General features: G+C 45.8%; 1 long non-coding RNA gene across 1 annotated transcript in view; it reads right to left on the minus strand.

Moving 5' to 3' along the window:
• LOC143976210 (uncharacterized) overlaps positions 1-2,313 on the minus strand; it is a 46,084-nt gene extending 43,771 nt beyond the window's left edge. Inside the window, exon 1 of the long non-coding RNA XR_013272564.1 lies at positions 2,196-2,313. This is a non-coding gene — a long non-coding RNA (uncharacterized LOC143976210). The remainder of the gene's footprint in view (positions 1-2,195) is intronic.
• Positions 2,314-19,268: the final 16,955 nt, after the last annotated feature.

Below are 19,268 nucleotides of genomic sequence, written 5' to 3' on the forward strand. Positions count from 1 at the left end.
CCACCAGCAGGTGTCACCCAGGAGCCAGCAGGCTGGTGTAATCAGGCTAATTAATGTTCAGCTGCCTGGGGGCTACTTCTCCTCCCTTCCCCAGGTGTATCACGATTCTGGTCCCTTCCCCAGGTGCGTCACGATTCTGGTCCCTTCCTTGCCGGCTGTGCCTAGCTTGATCCAGTCTGTACCTCTCTGCCTTGTTCCTGCCTTGCTTCTATTTGAGTATCCTGTTGAGATTCCCCTTCCTTGCAACCTTGCATTCCCTTATCCTTGTCCTTTAGATGTTTTTTGTATATTGTTAGTAGTTAGGTTCCTTTGTTATATGTCTTTTGGGGTTTGTTTATGTTCACATTTACTGTGTGCTGTGTTTGCTCTGTTAATGGTTTGCTGTGTTTCACTATAAATAAATATCACTTTAATATATATATCCTTTGTTTGGTTTCAGTTCCCTTGTGTAGCTACGTGTCTGGTCTCCCTAGCCGCTGTTCCTGACAGGTTCACTGACAGGCTGATTGAGGGTTGTCATGGTTATTTATACACAATAGCAGATCATCTGCGTACACCCTGCCCCGCGCTGAGGAAGTCCCGCCTACGGACGTTGCGCATGACGTCACCCGCGGCCATTGCATTGGTTTGACAAACATACTTTCACTCATATCGCGGCACTCGGATCTGAGTGCAATACTATGTAAGTGCATTTTCATTGTTTTTAATTAATAAATACGCAACACAGAGAACATTAGATTGTGTATTCTCTTTTTATATACGTCATCAAAACTTGGATTCCAATTTGGATACTGTTTGGAAATGAGGGCCTGTGTGTTTAACCATTTATACACCACATAGTGACCTGTTTCAGGTCGAACGTTGGAGGTGAGAGGCCATCGATATATGTGATCACTGATTATCAACCTGCATTTGTCTATCCACTTGCACTATTTCGGATTGTCTCCTATCGATCATGGACATTTAATGTATTACGCAGCACTGTTTACATTTTTTGCTTATTTGAGGGCTTGATTGAATTAACCTTGAGTGTCTGCTAGCAGTTTATTTGTTTCTTGTATGTGTATCAGCGCTGAATATTTTATCTATTTTTATTGACTGATTTTTAAAGCCAATTCTGTAGTGGAAGCTTCCATATTTCTACCATCAAAGAGGGGGAGGAGGAAAATGTTCTGTACAGTACAGTCAATTTAAAGCAAAGCAGTAAAAAGGGAAATGTAAAATATTCATATGGAATATTTCAAATCGACCTTAAGGCTGGGTTCACACTGCTGAGATGCGGGAAAGCTGTGAATCCGCTGTGGGTTCGCGCATCGCATGCCTCCCGGTGGCAGTTCACACTGCCCTATGCGAACTGCTGGGAGTGTCAGTGAAAAGTTAATGACACCCCCAGATCAGTTCGCATATCGCAGTGCGATCTGCAAACTCGGACAGGAATCGGATCGCATGGTGTGAACACCCAAAAAAAAAGGGTCCTGTGCGAGTTTGGGCCGGATGCGATGCGAATTCAGCCATATTATCTGTAACTCGCATCGCACAGAGATCGGATGTGATTTGCAGTGCGGTGCGAATCACATCCGATCTTGTCACCGCAGCAGTGTGAACCCAGCCTAAATATGAATAACTTTTTTTACATTTCTATGTTCATTTCTGAATGTAGCAAGTTAAAACAATAATAAACTCAGAAGCAAACATTAATTATATTGCAGCTTACTAATTCTTACATGTGGTTTTCTTTCTTTAGTCTATCTTTCTTCTATTTTCATCTTTCTTTTATCCAGCACGTCTGCAGATTCTCAGAAGCTCAAGCTCTCTAGCAGAATGTATCAGTTTACATGGATGAGACAATCCATTATATACTGATAGGGGTGATTTGAAATGATCAGTTTTTTTTTTTATTCATGTAAAACCTTTATTCCAAAAGTAAAAAAAAAATTGTTTGTTGTAACTGATTATAAAGTGTAAGCTGGAGTTTGGCTTCTATTGTAGTGTTATTCAAATCTGCTAATACATTTAATCCCCCCAACTGACACTGTCTGCTGTGTCCTGTGCTTGCAAGATCACCACGTGAGAACCGTAAAATACATTTTTTGTCTTGGGTTTAATATTGCTTTAATAAACAAAAAAACATAAAAAGCACTATAAATTCCCTCACAGCTAAAACCTCAGCCCATTTGAAGAATAATGAACTCTACCAGATGCATTGGATATCTCCCCTTCTGGACATGTTACACACTCATAGCAGCACTTGTGAACTGAAGATCCAAAATTTTTTCTGCTGCCGGGTAAACAGGGCCTGGAGCATCGAGATTCCGGAACCTGAAAATAAAATATATTTATTATTATTATTATTTACATAGGTCATCCAACTCAGTAAACATTATGAAAAAGGTTGAGTATTGCAAATAACACAAATATAATTTAAAAAAGTAAAAATAAACCAAGCACATATCTGCTCTGTTATGCCGCGTACACACGGTCGAACTGTATGACGTACTTAGTCCGTTGAAACACATTTCAACGGACAATCCTCTCGTGTGTGGGCTTCAGCTGACTTTTTCAGCGTGCAGTCCGGAGTACTAAGAATTTCGGTTTGCCCAAAAATCTTTCCGTCGTACTTTGGTTTCAGCAGACAATACGGTCGTCAGTATGCTAGTCCGACGGACTAAGAATGGCGCATGCCCAGAAAGGATTTACAGGGCTTTGCTGTGTCTTGGACTTCCTATTTCTAGTCCCGTCGTACGTGCTGTACGTCATCGCGCAAGCTTTCGTCGGACTGTTTGTGTATCCGTGTGTGGTCAAGTCCGTTCAGTGGAAAGTACGCCGGATTGTCCGTCGGATTGTATGACGGACTAAGTACGTCATACAGTTCGATCGTGTGTACGCGGCATTAGAAGTTCCCCTGGCTTTACCGGCCAGGGGATAGAAGATCTGAAACCAGAAGCAAATCATCATTGCTTCCAGTTTAATTCAGTACAGAGGAGATCCTCCCTCTCTCCAACCTGAAGCCAGTGAATGTGGTCCTAGAAATGGGTGAAGAACCATGCGGGGGGGGGGGGGGGGGGGGGGGCGACACTGCGCTGTCCACACTATGAAAGTGATCAGCAGCTGTACAACCATTGCATCACTTTCATTTTGAAGCGTGGAGCCGGCTGAGTAAAACTGACACAGGCTAATGGATGTTATTGCAACTATCAGCTTATGCAGAAAAGTTCACTCTACGTCCAAAGATCTGAACTAGTTAATCTAATGCCGCATACACACGACCAGACTTTCCGTCAAAATAAACTCAGACGATCTTCCCGACGGAGATCCGACCGAACGGACTTGCCCACATGTGATCACACCAAAGTCCAATTGTTTGGAACACAATGATGTATGACGGGACTAGAAAAGGAAGTTCAATAGTCAGTAGCCAATAGCTGCCCTTATGTCGTATTTGGTCCATTGGACCAGCGTACAGACGAACGGTTTTCCCGATAGAAATTGATTCCTTTGGAAAGATTTAAAGCATGTTCTATTTCTAGCTCTGTCGGAATTTTTGAAGAAAGAAGTCCGATGAAGCCCACACAGGATCGGAATATCCGACGGAATGATTCCACCTGACCTTTTCTGCCGGAAAGTCCGGTCGTGTGTACGCGGCATGAGGTCTCTAAAGAAGACACCCAGCCACACAATGAAGTTAGATGAGAAGCTGTCCAATCTTAAACATTTAAGGGGTTCTTTATATTTAGAGCAGTAAGGATGAGGAAATCTCTTCCACAGTTTGTGGTATCAGTGAGGAGTGTAGATACATTCAAAAGCATTTTAGATGTGTTTCTTAGTGAGTGTAATGCCGCGTACACACGGTCGAACTGTTTGACGTACTTAGTCCGTCATACAATCCGACGGACAATCCGGCGTACTTTCCACTGAACGGACTTGACCACACACGGATACACAAACAGTCCGATGAAAGCTTGCGCGATGACGTACAGCACGTACGACGGGACTAGAAATAGGAAGTCCAAGACACAGCAAAGCCCTGTAAATCCTTTCTGGGCATGCGCCATTCTTAGTCCGTCGGACTAGCATACTGACGACCGTATTGTCCGCTGAAACCGAAGTACGACGGACAGATTTTTGGAAAAACCGAAATTCTTAGTACTCCGGACTGCACGCTGAAAAAGTCAGCTGAAGCCCACACACGAGCGGATTGTCCGCTGAAATGTGTTTCAACGGACTAAGTACGTCAAACAGTTCGACCGTGTGTACGCGGCATTATGTACAGGGATATGATAAGTGGAAGTAACATAAACACACACACGCATACTCACAAACACATAGAGACTCAGGTTGAACCAAATGTAATTATGTAACATTGAAAATTAGATACATAAAAACAACATGCAATACGAGAAAGCTCTTCCTTTACAAACTAGTGATTATCAAACCTTCTGAAATGTAGTTTGATCCAAAAAACTTGATGAACTTGTCAAAGTTCATAAAGTTCACACAAGCAAATTCCAGGAATGTAACTGTCTTTTTAAAACCATTAAATCGATTAGTTTAGTTCTGCTTTATGATTTACTGCTGTTCAGGGTCTCTGGGCTTCAGCAAAATGGCAGCCTCTGGAAAGAAGAAACTGATACAATGCTGAAGGCAATTTATAGCACACACTAATTTTGGTAGCATAATAATTAATGTGGAATTTATGCTTTGTTCCTTGCTAAAGAACATAATTTTTTTATAAAGTTGTTATAAGTAAAGTTTTTCATTTTTGAACAGCAGTAAATCATGAAGCAGAACTAAACCCATCAATTTAACAGTTACATTCCTGGAATGCTGGGATTGCTAACTGTCACATTTGCTTAGGTCCTCAACAAACCAAAGAAATTATCAAATAGCTGCTGTCATAACTGATCACATGTGCAGAACCATGGCAGTTGCATATCAAACAGAAGCAACTTCCTTAGCTGTAAAGGATAGGAGGGTTTAATTCTGCTTTAAGGCTGTCAACAGATCGGCCTCTACAGATTCAGCTGGGCCTAAAAATGGAGAGCTGATATGCGCAGAGCAGGATGAGACAGTGCATTACTGGATTTTAAACAGTATATGCACTTATTTTTTATTTTTTTTATTGCTTTTTATTAAAGTAAATTTGTATAGTACAAAACAGAGTACAAAAAAAATACAAAAAAAATAGTGGAAGTCAAAGAACATATAAATTGACAGGGCTACGCACACAAGTGTGCAAACGACAGTCAATTATGGGTTTACCTTCATTGAGAACCTGGTAGATCATGGCCAAAACTAGGGGGGGCAGGGGGGATCTGCCCCAGACGCTGCTTTGAGAGGGGAGCCATGGCTCCTTTCTCCTTCTCCTCCTTCCCCTACGCTACCCAAGATCTCTGTGATCCTGTCAGTTAAACCACTGCCAGCTCCTATAGTGGAGGAAAGCCAGCATGTCCCGCTCCATGCTGAGACTAGTCACCAGAAGTTCAGATGACTCTACCACAAACGCTGCGGCGGCGATCTGGGATCTGCACACACACAGAGGTTAGATGTGCTCTCTGTGCATCTGAAATAAAATCCTCCTCTCCCACCCCGCGTGGTCCCGCTGTCTGTGCGGCTGGTGTGATGTAGAGGAAGCAATGGGGCACCGGATATTCAGGCATTGCCGGCACCCGCGGCCACATCATCCTACCAGTCTGACTGCTGCCTGTGTAACAGAGCTGAGGAAGCTTCCTATAGGCTTCTCCTAGGCTCTACCCGGTGTCACAACAAACCAGGAGGAGGAGGCTGACAGGACAGGTATAACATCTCCCACCCGAATTAAGCCAAGCTGTATCTGAGGTCTGTGTTGAGAGGGAACGTTTGGGGGGGAATTAAACAAAAATTGTGGTGGCATTTGTACAGGGGGGAGAAGACTGGACTGTAGTATTATTTGGCTTTATTGCTTAAACATTAAGTAAATCTACTACACTATATTTTATCCCTTTGGACTGTGACTGGGCTGAATGGAGTGCATGACACCTCATCTCCTTGGGTGGTAGAGAATAAGTGGCGGCCCGTCCATTAGGGGTGCATGGGCACCACCCCCTGTCTCCACACCATACCCTATATGCATAATGGATAGATTCATGCATAGGTGTCCGGACACCCCCTATTCATGGGTCCAGCCCTTTTCAGGACACCGGGCATATGAATTACAGAGGCTGTTTTTTTTAAGCACCTGATTAGAGCCAGAGGCCAATTGGAACCAGTCGGGATTCTAAGCTTGATAGACTCACTGTTGTACGACACGTGTGTCCAACTTTTTTGATAAGAGTATCCATCTTCTTTCCATTATGATACATCTCCAGACAAGCTTTTGTTAATTGTTCCTGTTGGTCTATGCGGTCTCCACCACGCTTGTAGTAAGACCTCCACCGATACATTTCTTTTTTCTTTTTTTTTTTTAAACATATTTTTATTCTGGAAAGAGCTCAAAAGTACAAATGAACAGACATTTCCAACAACAGGTTGAATACAATATCAGTGGAGTTACAGAGTAATCATAGTATACATAGTATGGAAACATACTGAAATTCACAGGACCATACCTGTTTGAGAAATAAAACCGATTAAGTGCTCGTCCGGTTGATAAGCAGAGTAAGAGCTATCTGGTGTGGTCCATAACATATTACTCTGGAGGAAATTGCCCCAAGGTCTTTGAGAAGATCGGTTAGAAGGAGGATAAAGGGACTAATAATATAGAATGGTGGTTCAACCCTTGTGAAATCATGGGGCTGGCGGTGAGTCGATTTTGGTGGCAAGTATAATGGGACATAGCAGGGGAGTCCCAGGTGGGGGTCCACCTAAGATGGGGAAGGCTATGTGTTGTTGGGGGCGTGTGGTATTTACGTGAGCTAACATGTGTGCACGTCTATTTTGGGATGGTATAATACCGGAATAGGACGGGGGAAGGGAGCAGAGGGGGAGAAAAGGAAAGAAGAGAGAAGAGAAAAAAAAGGAGGGGGGAGGGATGAAGGGATCATGTCAAGGGGGGAGGGGTCCCCCTTTCCTATGACCCCCCCCTGAAGCAGAGCAATTGGTATGTATCTTAAATTCTTACCCTTCTCTCGGTTTCTGTAACTTAAAGTTCAATATTGTACATGTAAATTAGGCCCTAAAGGGTAAAGGCAGCAAATCTGTGATCCTGAGGCCTTTATTTGTATACATCTGCGTAGGCTGTGGTGGTCTGGAAGTGTTTCCAACAGGCCCATTTCGTGCTAAATTTCGAGGGGGTGTCCTTGAAAATATGGATCATCTCCTCCATTTCAGCTGTTTTGTTGATTCTGGTAAACCATTCTTTAATGGAGGGGACTCTGGGCGACCCCCAGTGAATGGGGATACACTGTTTTGCCGCGTTGAGCATATGCATCGCCAGGTAGCAATGATAGACTCATCTTGGTAAAGGCGAAAGATGGAGAAGGCATTGGGATGGGGTGGGCTCAATGTTGTAGGTGGTAATTTGGGAAGTGATTCTACATACTTCTCTCCAGTAATCCTGAAGGGGGGTACAGGACCACCAAATGTGCAGTGGCGTACCCTTGTCTAGGAGACACCTCCAGCAAATGTCGGTGGTATTGGAAGCGAATTTGTGTAAGAGTGAGGGGGTGCGGTACCATCTCGATTGGATCTTATAACAATTCTCCTGAGTGCTGACATTGGAGGAGCCTCTGTGGATAGTGTGGAAAATGGAGCTCCATTGTTCGTCGGATATTGACAGGGAGAGATCTTCCTCCCAGCGTTTGCAAGCTAAGGTGGAGCCGGGGTGTTCTTCATCAAATAACATGTTATGGGTGAGAGCTATCAGGTGCCTTTGAGGGGTTGACTGGGTGCAAAGCTTCTCAAAAGGAGATAGTGGTCTGGAGCATTGGGAGTCTCTGTTTAAGGATTGCAGATAATACGCAATTAAAAGGTAAGTCCAAGGGGGAATAGGTGGTCTAGCTACGGTGTTGGCAAGGGTTGGGGCGGAGATGAATTTACCTCTGTCGTACATGTGGCAGGCATTTAACCTGTCTTGTGTCCAGTGAACCGATAAAAATTCGGGAAACAGGCCAGGTGGGAAGTCCGGGTTGCACTTGATCGGAGTTAGGGGCCTGGGGATCGAGGAGATTTTTGTACGGGAGCAAATTTGTTGAAAGCATTTTAGAGTGGGATGTAGAAGAGGGTGCAGGGTGGCGGAAGTGGGGATGTGGGCAGGCCGTATCCAGGGTAGAGAGGCGAGTGGTAAAGATGAAAAGGATGCTTCTAACGAAACCCATTCTTTACAGGGGTCCTGGACGTTCCAGTCCACAATCCTGGTCAGTTGGACCGCTCTGTAGTAGTTAAGTATATCTGGGAAGCCCAGGTCTCCCAGATGCTTTGGGCGAGAGAGAGTCTTAAGTGAGATTCTAGGTTTCCGGTTTCCCCATACGAATCTGGAGCAGATGCTATTATATGTTGTGAAGAAAGATTGGGGGACCTGTATGGGTACTGTTTGAAGGATATATAATAAGCGGGGTAGAATGTTCATCTTGAGAACCGCGATCCTGCCAAACCAAGATAGAATTTGTTTGTTCCATCTCTCAAGGTCTGTCGTTAATTTATGTAGGATGGGGAGATGGTTTTTTATATACAGATCAGCTAACTTCCGCGGGATTTGGGTACCTAGGTAAGTGATAGAGTCAGTTTTCCAGCGTATCTGGAAGTTTGTTTCACATTGTGTCTGGAGCATTTCTGGAAGGGAGATGTTAAGGGCGTAAGACTTAGAGAAGTTTATCTTGAGGTTAGATATAGCCTTAAACTTTTGGAACTCTGAGAGGACGATTGGGATGGTAGTGATGGGTTCCGTGAGATACATTAGAATGTCGTCGGCGAAGGCCGCGTATTTGAACTCTTTTAGTGGAGTTTGGACACCCTTGATGTCACTATTTAAGGTAAGAGTCTGAAGGAGTGGTTCTAGCGTAAGAATAAATAGGATCGGGGAGAGGGGGCATCCCTGCCTTGTTCCATTCCGGATGGAGAAGGCGTCTGACAGAGTGCCGTTGACCCGTACCCGTGCTGTCAGTGTGGAGTAGAGGGACATGATCATGTTGGTCATGTGAGGGCCGAGTCCTAAGTTGGTAAGTACCGCTTCCATATAGTCCCAGGCCACTCTGTCAAATGCCTTCTCCGCATCCAGGGATAAGAAGAAGGCTTTCTGTTTAGATTGTGTGATCAGATGATGAATATTGATGGACTTCAGGGTGTTATCCCTTGCTTCACGTCCGGGGACAAAACCTACTTGGTCGGGAGATATGAGGGTCGGGAGAAACGGGAGGAATCTATTGGCGAGGATTTTTGCGAATATTTTAACATCCACATTAAGTAGGGAGATCGGCCTATAGCTACTTGTGATTGTGGGATCTTTATCTGGTTTGGGTATAATGGTAATGTGGGCTTCTAAAATACCGCGGGGGAGGGATTTCGAGATGGGAGTGGAATTGAAGGCCTTCAGAAAGAGTGTTTGAAGCGTCTCCACAAATAATTTATAATATGCCGAGGTTAGCCCATCGGGGCCAGGGCTCTTACCAGGTTTCAGTTGTTTTATGGCTTGTAACCATTCTGCCGATGAGATAGGGGCTTCCAGGGATTGGAGAGTGTCCGAGGGGATAGTCTTAAGAGGGAGTTTAGAGAGATACATCTGGATGTCATATAGTCGTTTTTGGGGGTCTGGAGATTGTGGGTTCGAGGAGTTGAGATTGTAGAGGGAGGTATAATAACGCTCGAATTCCAAGGCTATAGCTGTATTAGTCTCGAGGACCGAACCTGTAGGAGAGTGTATACAGTGGATTGTTCGTTTAGCCTTTTTAGATCTCAGAGCTTGAGCCAAAAGGTGGCCTGACTTGTTCCCATGCTCGTAGAAGAGCTTCTGGGATAGGGCGAATCTCCTTCTCGTCTGGTATCCTAAGAGATCTTGGATCTGGGTGCGGACGTTCGTTAGTTCAGCATGGGTGTCCAACGCAAGAGTTTTCTTGTGTTGAGTTTCAAGGGACCTAAGTTTCGAAAATAGACCTGCTAGTGTGGCAGCTCTTTCTTTCTTGAGGGCGGCGGCAAGGGAAATAATCTTGCCTCTTATAACACATTTATGTGCCTCCCATTGTGTAAGGGGGGAGACATCTGGTGTATCATTTTCTGAGAAGTAGTGGGATAAACAGTCCCTAATTTCGTTTGCTCTGGGTTCGTCTGTGAGAATGCTTGCATCTAATCTCCAGATGCTGGCCCGGTCAAGCTTTTCGGGGAAAGTGAATAGGGCTGTGATGGGATGATGGTCAGAGATCGTCATAGGTTCAACTGAGGCTTTGGTCAGATTGTGTAAGTTCTGTTGGGAAACCATGAGATAATCAATGCGGGAATACCTATTGTGCGGGATGGAGAAAAAGGTGAAATCTTTGTCTTTGGGATAAAGTGATCGCCATGTGTCGTGGAGTAATAGCTCCTGGAGACTTTTCTTGATTTGTTTGAGGGCACGGAATGTCAGGCTGGAGGACCCCGAGGAGGTGTCCAGTAAAGGATCCAAGGGAGCGTTGAAATCGCCACCGAGAATCAGCATTCCTTCCATGAAAGGATGTAGTTTGTGCACCACCTTCTGAAAGAAGGGTACTTGAGAGGAGTTGGGGCTGTATATATTAGCGAAGGTGAACATTCTGCTTTTATATGTTCCTTTGATAAAAAGGAATCTCCCATCATCGTCTGCTAGGGTATCCGAAAGTTGACGGTCAAAGTGCTTGGAGAGGAGTATGGAGACACCTTTGCATTTAGCAGATGGACATGTAGCGTGAAATTCTACGGGGAAAGCATGATTGGACAGTTTGGGGGTAGATTTAGCACTGAAATGGGTTTCCTGAAGGAGGACCACATCTGCCTTCAGTTTTTGCATTAGCGACAGTGTTTGGTGACGCTTCTCTGGAGTGTTTAGGCCTTTGGCGTTTAGGGAAACAAGCTTCAGTGATAAATTCTTGGAGCTTTGTAGTGGCGGTGGCATTGTGTTAGGGGTAAGATTAGCTTAGAGTGCTTCCGAGAGGGGGGTCTCAGGAGAGGGGGATAAAAAAAAGGGGGGGAGAAGGGGGATATGAGGGGGTGCAGGGGGTGTTAGGAGAAGAGTGTACCTGGAGAGAGGTACGGGGAGTGTGTACCTGTCAACCCCTCGGACCACCGAGAGAGGCACCGGCCGGGTCAACTCTGACTACCAGCGTCCGTTGTTTGGGGGTGGCGGGCGAGGTCACACGAGATACGGGAGATCTCCGTCACGGTGAGACCTAAGGGAGCATAAGATCGGCAATTGATTGAGGCAATATGTGGGGGACCGAGAATCTTCATTAGAGTAGCCACGATGAGAGATCTATGGGGGAGAGAGAGGACAATTGAATTTGTAGTATCTGGTCAGCGAGACCTGAGGGTCAGGGGCAGGCGATAAGGTCTGGGGCTAGTGAGGAGGCAAGTGTTGATGGTAGAGGGAGGCAGTAGCTCAAGGGAATCAAGAGCGGAAAGGTCAAGGGCTCATGAGGAATGTACGGGAGGGGTTGGTCATATCTTGTCAGTGGAAAGGATGGAGTGGGCTAGGCCTACCGAGCTGTGTTCAGGGGGAGTTTTAGAGTGGGGTACATCATAGGAGCGCGATTATAGTCTCTGGTAAGTAAGCGATAACTAACAAATTCTAAAAACAGAGAATCAGAATTACATAATATGGCTTTCTGAGGGAGCTCCGTATAATCCGAGCTCCATCCATCGCCATCCTCCCTTATCCAGCACCGACTGGTGCCTGAATTCACGGCAAACTACTCCCGGGAGTGCACTGCAGCGACTGGTGGCTATATTGGGTGCACATACCCCTCCACTCGGCCGCGGGACAGCCGACATCGGGAGTTTGCGGCGGCCATCTTGCCACTCCGGAGGCCTGACGAGTTCTCGAGATTCCAGCATCATCGAACGGTAGGGGACTACCATCCACCCTCCAGCCCTTCTGATCTTCCCTACCTGAGCGCTCCGGTGACTCGTTCGGGCCTCGGGGGTGAGCGAGGAGGCCGTGGCTGGATCCGGCCTAGTGCGGCCTAGTAAGGCCTGCGGATCCCCGGACTTTCCTGCGGCGGACGCCCGCGGAAGAGTATCACATCCGGACCGCTACCCAACTACCCGCTACTTCTGACTGCAGGGTCCCCCCCTGGACAGCAACTACCTCCCAAACCCCCACACTGCATCTTTCCTCAGGCCTAACCCTGAACCAGGCCTGTGCTGACTGAGGTCAGCCATCTTGCTAAACCCATCTTGCTACACCCAACGGCCTGATATTCACTTTTTCACACTCTGCTGGTGTGGTGGGGGACAGGAGTCTCCTGCTATCTTCTAGCCCTGTCTCCAGAGGGCGCATGCACGGCAGCTCCGATGATGGCCGCATAGCCCTGGAGCTCCGTCCCGCCCTGGCGGATCAGGACTGATAACGGCACCCAGAAAACCAACGCTCACTCCACAACTTGTCCGCTGAGTAGTAAATACATCAGGGATCTCCCCAATGTACTCCGGGGCTGTCAGGAGAAACCTCAAGCCAACTTATGAGACGACCCGTTCTTCCCAAACAGAGGCGAAAATGGCGCCTGGGCCTCACCGCTCGGACGCGGCTTACATGACCAGGGCACAGCTGGCAGTCTCTTCCTCTTCTGCCCTGCAACGACAGTCAAGCACCGATTGTCCTGAAATGGCTTCCCCAGCCTCCACAGTATCCCTTCTGGAGCAATCATTCCCAGACATGGATTTCCCACCCTTGGGAGCTAACCTCCCTCAGCCCCAACTTCTAACTCAGCCTGGAGGCTTGGACCTACTGCAGCTGATCAATGTGACTGAACTCTTTGCTAAATTTGCAGAACTCCTGGACAGGGGCCTACAAAATACGGCTACCAAAATCACAAATGACATCAAAGCAGATCTCCAGAACATCGGATCTCGCATTGAAACTATTGAATCCAACCTGGAAGCGACGATTTCCAGAACAAATCAAAACTCTGCTTGCCTACAAGTCTTACAAGAACAACTGGATACTGCCAATGCCAAAATAGATGACCTTGAAAATAGAAATAGGAGGTGCAACTTTAGAGTCCGGGGACTCCCTGAATCCTACAAGGACGTTCCTGAGACAATACAGGCCTTCATTAAAGATCTGCTCCCTGACACCCCACAACACCATCTAGAGCTTGATAGGGCTCACAGGGCCCTCAGGCCCCCCAGGGATGATGGCCTGCCTCGAGATATTGTAGTAAAACCTCACCACTATACAGTGAAAGAAGCAGTCATGAAGAAATCCAGATCCCTGTCCAAGATCGTCTTTCAGGGACACCAATTACAAGTCTTTGCTGATATATCTCCCTCCACCATTCAAAAGAGACGCACCTTGAAACCGCTACTTCAAATCCTTATGAATAAGGACATTAAATATTGGTGGCTCTTTCCATTTCAACTGAAGATGCTATTCAATGGCAAACCCTACACCTTTAGTTCACTTCTAGAAGGGGAACAGCTCTTCTTACGACTCGGCCTCCTCTCTCACGACCCAATCGCTATGCAACAGGAGCCCTCTCCTCACTCGGCTAAAAGGCAACTTCCCTCCAGCCCATCCAGTCCACTGAACTCGATGTGGAAACCCGCAAGACACAAGAAATCGAAGGACAACGTCCCTCCTTGACTCACTATGAATTGCCTACAGTACAAGTCTTAGGACTTTGGGGGGATACTGGTTCCCTCTCGGGGACCTTGAGCAGGGAATTCGCCTAGACTATACCTCACCATGTGGGTGGGAACGACACTCAAGGTCTCCATCTGTGTTGGGGGGAACTGGCTAACCCCTTTTTTTTTCTCTCTTTTTTTTTTACCAATCTCATGTTGCCACACTCAAGTATTTTTCTTCTCCTGATTTGTTTTTCTTTATTCTCTCCTGGTCTTTGGGGAGATTCAAACGATTTCTAATGTTAACGTTGGTTCTGGGGCCTTTTTGACAAGTTATGTATTGTTTAAATACTTAGATGGTCCTTCCTGCTAGGGCGTTGCTCATGCACCCCATCCTGTCTAGTGAATTCGGTATTGACCCTTCACTGGTCAGGATTACTCCCTATCTTTATCCCCTTTGGGATTGAGATTGGGGAGGTGTTTGAATTTTTATTTGCAGGTGGTATTTTTTTTTCCACCCGCATCGGGGGTCATGTTTGTCCCCCTTCTTCCCTTCTCTGCTCCTCTCTTTCCCCTTTTCTTGCTCATTCTCTACTTTTTCTTTCCCCTAGAGGTCATCTGGAGAAGGAGGACACGGTCTTCGTCTATGCCAGTTGAAGCCACACGCCGGTCTGATTTTATCCTGGTCTATGAATCTTCTAAGGGTAAGTGCCTTTGTGTGCCGGGGTATTCCCACTCCTCTGCTCGATGGCGGTAACTGATCCAGACAAAATTTCCCTTAAGCGTATTACTCACAATGCCCAAGGCCTAAACTCCCGGCCAAACGTCGGAAAATGTTTCAACATTTTCACTCCCAAAAAGTTGACGTAGCACTCCTACAAGAAACCCATTTCCCTAAACGCTTCCATCCTTCTTTTATCCATTCCAAATTCTCTAATTTTTCACTGGCCAATGCAGACGATAAAACAAAGGGGGTGGGTATTTTTATTTCTAACAGATGTACATTCTCTCTCAAGTCAGAACTTAAAGATCCAGGAGGCAGATTTCTCCTATTGATTGGGGAGCTAGATGGTCATCTCTACTCATTTATCTCATACTACGCCCCCAACAGGGGTCAATATGCCTTCTTTAAGAGTCTTCTAGACACCGTGTCACCTTTATTGGAGGGGACTGTAGTTTTTGGGGGTGACTCGAATACGGCCTTTGACGCGGGCATGGACAAGGCTCGTCCTCCGGGTAAACGCCTTGTTCGACCCACTAAACAAAGTCTACGCATAGCCAAACTAATCTCCCAACATGGGCTGATTGATATCTGGAGGGAAATGAATCCTTCCCTGAGGGATTTTACCCATTTCTCTAGTCCCCACCAATCTTTCTCGAGAATAGATCACATATGGGTTACCTCCCATACCATTCCATTAACAAACAGAGCTTTCATTAAAGACGTAGTCTGGTCGGACCACTCTACAGTGGTGTGAAAAAGTGTTTGCCCCCTTCCTCATTTCCTGTTCCTTTGCATGTTTGTCACACTTAAGTGTTTCGGAACATCAAACCAATTTAAACAATAGTCAAGGACAACACAAGTAAACACAAAATGCAATTTGTAAATGAAGGTGTTTATTATTAAAGGTGAAAAAAAATCCAAACCATCATGGCCCTGTGTGAAAAAGTGATTGCCCCCTAAACCTAATAACTGGTTGGGCCACCCTTAGCAGCAACAACTGCAACCAAGCGTTTGCGATAACGTGCAATGAGGCTTTTGCAGCGTCCTGGAGGAATTTTGGCCCACTCATCTTTGCAGAATTGTCCTAATTCAGTTACATTAGAGGGTTTTCAAGCATGAACGGCCTTTTTAAGGTCATACCACAACATCTCAATAGGATTCAGGTCAGGACTTTGGCTAGGCCACTCCAAAGTCTTCATTTTGTTTTTCTTCAGCCATTCGGTGGTGGACTTGCTGGTGTGTTTAGGATCATTGTCCTGCTGCAGAACCCAAGTTCGTTTCAGCTTGAGTACACGAACAGATGGTCGGACATTCTCCTTCAGGATCTCTTGGTAGACAGCAGAATTCATAGTTCCTTTTATCACGGCAAGTCTTCCAGGTCCTGAAGCAGCAAAACAGCCCCAGACCATCACACTACCACCACCATATTTTACTGTTGGTATAATGTTCTTTTTATGAAATGCAGTGTTCCTTCTACGCCAGATATACTTGGACACACACCTTCCAAAGAGTTCCACTTTTGTCTCATCGGTCCACAGAATGTTGTCCCAAAAGTCTTGGGGATCATCAAGATGTGTTGTGGAGAAATTGAGACGAGCTTTGATGTTCTTTTTGCTCAGCAGTGGTTTTCTCCTTGGAACTCTGCCATGCAGGCCATTTTTGCCCAGTCTTTTCCTGATGGTGGAGGCATGAACGCTGACCTTAACTGAGGCAAGTGAGGCCTGCAGTTCCTTGGACGTTGTTGTGGGGTCTTTTGTGACCTCTTGGATGAGTCGTCGCTGCGCTCTTGGGGTAATTTTGGGGGGCCGGCCACTCCTGGGAAGGTTCACCACTGTTCCATGTCTTCGCCATTTGTGGATAATGGCTCTCACTGTGGTTCGCTGGATTCCCAAAGCTTTGGAAATGGCTTTATAACCCTTTCCAGACTGATAGATCTCAATTACTTTCTTTCTCAATTGTTCCTGAATTTCTTTGGGTCTCGGCATGATGTGTAGCTTTTAAGGATCTTCTGGTGGACCTTACTGTGTCAAGCAGCTCCTATTTAAGTGATGCCTTGATTGTGAACAGGTGTGGCAATAATCAGGCCTGGGTGTGGCTAGAGAAATTGAACTCAGGTGTGGACAACCACAGTTATAGTATGTTTTAACAAGGGGGGCAATCACTTTTTCACACAGGGCCATGATGGTTTGGATTTTTTTTCACCTTTAATAATGAACACCTTCATTTACAAATTGCATTTTGTGTTTACTTGTGTTGTCCTTGACTATTGTTTAAATTGGTTTGATGTTCTGAAACACTTAAGTGTGACAAACATGCAAAGGAACAGGAAATGAGGAAGGGGGCAAACACTTCTTCACACCACTGTATGGTGGTGATAGTCTTCCGCCGCCCTGGAGTGGCTCGATCCGGTAGGAGATGGCGCCTCAATGAATCTATTTTGAGCGACCCGGGCAGGAAGGCGGAAATTGAAACCAAAATTAAAACTTATTTTCAAGTCAACGACACTCCAGAGGTTGGACCCTCGTGCCTTTGGGCTGCTCATAAGGCGGTTCTCAGAGGACACCTTATCCAAATTGCCTCTCAAATTAACAAAGCACAAAAATCTGATATTGTCAGATTGGAGCAGGAATTTGCGGCCCTATCTAAAAGGCACAAGGCTCACCCCTCCGAGGTTCCCATATCGGACCTGGATGCAGCTCGTGCTTCTTTAAACCTAGCACTCACTACTAGAGCTGAAAAATGGATCCGCTGGAATCAATCCCGTTTTTACTGCCAGGGAGATCGGATAGGCACACATTTAGCACGTCGACTTTCGCCAAAAATCAAACACACTGCTCTCCCTAAAATCAAAATAAATGGTAGTACCCTTTCCCAAAATCCGCAACGCATAATGGAACAATTCCATTCCTTCTACCAATCCCTCTATAGTAATAAAGACTGCCCGACGCAAGCGCAGGTTGATAGATTCCTCGATACGGTACAAAACCCAACTTTGAAATCTTCCCATCGCCAAATCTTAGATGCCCCTATCTCACAGGAAGAAGTCTGTGATGTGATCAAAAAATTAAAACCCCACTCTGCGCCTGGCCCGGACGGGTTCTCTATACCTTACTACAAATCCTTTTCCACCACTCTAGCCCCTTACCTTGCTCGTTTTTTCAATGAACTTCGGAGAGGGGGTACCTTAGAAGCTTCTTCTAATATGGCATATGTAACGGTTATTCCCAAACCTGACAAGGACCCTAGTGCTGTTTCCAACTATAGACCAATTTCCCTCATCAACAATGATCTAAAGATTCTGACTAAGATCCTTGCAGACCGCCTGTCCTCATTCATTAGTCTGTATATCCATAAGGACCAGGTAGGCTTTATACCAGGCCGTGAGGGCTCTGACCAGACGCGTAGAGCCATTGACCTGATTTCTATCCTAAACTCCAACTGGGACAAAGGAGCTCCTCGACAAGGCTGTTTGCTTTCCTTGGACCTACAAAAAGCATTTGATTCTATTAACTGGTCGTTCATCTTTTCCACTTTACAGCGTTGGGGCTTTGGTGAGCACTTTCTCAATGTTCTGAGGGCTCTCTACTCAACCCCTTCGGCCCAGGTACGTCTGCAGGGATTTTACTCTGAGTCTTTCCCTATCTTACGGGGGACGAGACAAGACTGTCCTCTATCCCCTCTTATCTTCGCTATAGCGATTGAATCTTTAGCGATTTCTATTAGGAACAACCCCAATATCAAAGGTATATCTTGTGGCTCCCAAACTCACAAATGCGCACTGTTTGCGGATGACATCCTACTTTTTGTATCCTCTCCCCTCATAACGCTCCCTAACTTATGCCGCCTATTAGATGACTTTGGCTTGGTATCTGGCCTCAAGGTCAACTACAGCAAATCTCAAGCTCTTAACATTAATCTTGCAGACTCACTCATCTCTAGGCTTCGAGATAGCTTTAAACTCTCATGGACCAACTCATTTATTACATATCTGGGAATAAAACTAACACCAAGGATAGATCTCCCCTACCAAGCTAATTACCCGCCGCTGTACAAAAAATTAGAGAGAGATCTCCTAAAGTGGTCGGGACTTCCCATGACTTGGCTAGGAAGGATCAACGCCATCAAAATGACTTTACTCCCGCGTATCCTTTACTATTTTAGAACCCTTCCAATACCAATAAATAAAAACCACCTTGGGCTCTTCCAAGCCAAAGTCATCAAATTTATTTTGGGGAAGGGTGGACGCAGACTGGCTAAGTCGGTCCTATATCGATCGAGGACGGAGGGGGGACTGGGCCTGCCAAACTTACTTTGGTATTTCCAAGCAGCACAACTTTCACAGCTCTCCAGAATCTACTCCCGATGGGAACACCCTGACTGGATACACATTGAGAGATTGGCAGTCCCGCTTCATACCCTCGATTTCCTTCTATGGAGCCCCAAAAAATCCAGACCCCCGATCATGTCGCCGACGCTGTCCTATTCATTCACTTTATGGGACTCCCTCAAAGGTAATGCACACCTAATTTCTTCTTTAGAACCCCTGAAACACTTATTTCACAACCCAGACTTCTACCCGGGCCTAGACATCAAAGCATTCCAGTGGTGGCTAGATAAAGGGCTCTACAGAATAGGTCACTTTCTCAGACCTTTAGGACCCCTAACGAAGGCATATTGTGTAAGTAAACTAGACATGCCCAGATCTGAATTCTTCAGATTTACACAGATATCCGCATTTCTTCACAAAAAATACAGATCCTTCCCAGACGGTCCACAAATTACCCCTTATGAACAATGGTGTGGACAAAGCTTCGAGCAGAGGGGTGGGATCTCACTGGTTTAC

This window comes from Lithobates pipiens, unplaced genomic scaffold (assembly GCF_037356315.1).
Source record: "Lithobates pipiens isolate NorthernLeopardFrog02 unplaced genomic scaffold, aLitPip1_a1.2 Scaffold_13, whole genome shotgun sequence".
In the NCBI taxonomy this organism is placed as follows: Eukaryota; Metazoa; Chordata; class Amphibia; order Anura; family Ranidae; genus Lithobates; species Lithobates pipiens.